Consider the following 2,539-nt stretch of genomic DNA (forward strand, 5'->3'; position numbering starts at 1 on the left):
TTCTATTCAAAACACACCTTACGAATGTTCCTGTGTATCTTTTAATTAATCTACTTTTAGATAGTCTAGCGTAAATTTAAAAACATTTTTTAATAACTTCGATTTAAATTTAAGAAGATTGCCTTATAATTTGAAATGCCTCTAAACAAATTTAAACAGGGTACTCTCCAGTACGCATATGTTGACTTAGAACGGCTCGAAGATGTTATCAAAAAATTTCGACGTCAAAGAGAGCCGCAAAAGAAAACCCTACATGATGAACCTGATCTCAGTTCGAGTGTTGAGGTTTCTCGACCTTCCGTGACAGCCACACCAGCTCCCAAGATGATGTGGTTCTATAGTACTGCGGTAACCTACTTTTATATACCTAATCTAATCATTTTCCACTCTGACATTTTCTATAAAAATTAGATCAGCTTAATCTTAAAGAATTAAGTCATCTGCTTGGATTTATTCCATATATTTTGAGGCCGGCTTCTAGTCTAATGGTTGTAGCGGACTACCATTGATTTACACGGAACGACTGTCTACCTGTCTTCCTCAACCCAGTGACTTGGGAAACCCAATACCCCTTGGTAAGTCTGACCGACGGAATTGAATTCTAGGGAGGCCTCATACACTCATCCAAACCGAAGTCATCTAACGAAACTAATTGGGTTGTGGAACTATTATAATTATAATGCTATAATGAAAAATATCTTGCTAAAATATAGGTGGTTTACTTCATTCTGGATCACACATTCCTTTCTCTAAAATCGGTTAAAACATTTGAATTCTACTTCCAGGACGCTTACAACCACATCAAGATAGATGCAGACGCACCAGAGCTCACGGACCTTATGCCCGAAGTAAAGGAAGAAGATGACCAAAAGTTGTGGTTCTATCAGGTGATTTACTTCATTATCTTTAGATCAAAATATTTATCGCCGTTCTTATTAATATTATAAAGGCGTAAGTTCATGAATGTGTTTGTTAGGTACTTCTCCACGCGTTACCGAGTTTTAAGAAACATAGCAATAATTATTAAACTTGTATATGGCGTGTAGGCTACTCTTTATCCGATTGAGGGAAATGGTTCCCTCGGCACGTAGGTGAAACCGCTAGCGGAAGCTATGTAGTTTAATATATGTAATATGTATATGAATAGATAGTAAACGTCTATTCTGCTACGCCAAATAGTAAATGTGCAATTTTTCCTTTTTCAGGGTGACAATAATTCATCGAAGGAGGATTAGTACGTATTAAATAACTTCGCAAAAGACAAATACATTTTGTTTAATTTCACTTTTAAGACTTCTCTCAAGTACTCTTTGCTGCGGTTATAAATTGGCAGTCGAACGCCATCAGACAAGCATAGTGTCAGCATCGTTACTCACTTTTCTTTCAACCCTTAACTCATGCAAAAATACTCGTCAAGAATTTGCGAACCCCATTTACGAGGTGCCTATAAACCGTGAAGATCCACCAAAGGGTTCTTTCGTTTTGTTTCGTCAAAGTTCGTCGAAGGCATGAAATAACACCTAGGGGAATAACGGGAGCGTCTCGGAACTTCGCTCATACACTATTCATAGGCGAACCTGGTCGCGCTCTATTTTGGAGCACCCCGGTACCAAAATGGTGTAATAACCGTTTTATATTTTGTTGCTGCTAATTTGGGTGGGTTAGGAATATTTTGGCGTGTTTATAAGAATTTTATCCACACTGAAGAGTATATATTCAGTGGTTTTTTCGCGTATGAAGTAATGAGAGTGTTTGTAAAAGTCATGAAGTCAATTAAGGATGTGCATATTTGCACAGAATAGCGATGAACATGTTTTGAGCAAATGCATTTTTTCGCATTTATCTTTTAAGTTTCATATAATTTATTCAGGAGAACATTATTTTTTGCAATTAACAATTTAGGTTAAAAAAAGCCTTTATTTTTTAACGAAATCTGTTCTACAATTTAGTAGCTCTTCAAGCTTAATGACGAGAAAGACGATTTCATTTGCATACCTAATGAAAAATAATCATTAAAGTGTTTTAATTAAGCTTTCGTGTTAAACTTTAATTTATAAAGATAAGAACCAAAACAGTTCTTTATTGGTTCGGGTTGAGAAGAAAATTTTGAATATTCTTCACCTAATTTTACGGTTCATAATTTTTAAGAGATTGAACTTTAAAAGCTATGTTCAATTTTTAACTTTAATATTATCATGTTTGATACCAATAGACATTAAAAACATGTTTTTAGATAATATTTATTTTTGTAGGTATATGTGTATAGGTACTGCTGTCATTTGAACATCTTTGTCAGTCATTATAGTTCGGCCATTCAGAGAATGCGTTCCTGACACGTCGCGATTGAACTGACGACGTAACTTTGCAATGGCGTTGCAGTTACGATAAAAATATTTTTGCTGGTTGTTTACCGTTTTAACAATTGAGGAGCATTAAAACAACATTATTATATCAATAATCAATGAATGTTATAATTTTGTGCCAAACTGAGTGTCAAATAACTTGGTAAACAATATTTTTCTAAATCTATACTGCGCTA

General features: G+C 34.7%; 1 long non-coding RNA gene across 1 annotated transcript; it reads left to right on the forward strand.

Moving 5' to 3' along the window:
- Window positions 1-217: 217 nt before the first annotated feature.
- Window positions 218-1,265, forward strand: LOC124644079. Its single transcript, XR_006986003.1, has 3 exons — window positions 218-348; window positions 786-887; window positions 1,206-1,265. It is a non-coding gene; the product is annotated as an uncharacterized LOC124644079 (long non-coding RNA).
- The last annotated feature ends 1,274 nt before the right edge of the window (window positions 1,266-2,539 follow it).

The sequence above is a fragment of the Helicoverpa zea genome, chromosome 2, assembly GCF_022581195.2.
Source record: "Helicoverpa zea isolate HzStark_Cry1AcR chromosome 2, ilHelZeax1.1, whole genome shotgun sequence".
Classification (NCBI taxonomy): Eukaryota; Metazoa; Arthropoda; class Insecta; order Lepidoptera; family Noctuidae; genus Helicoverpa; species Helicoverpa zea.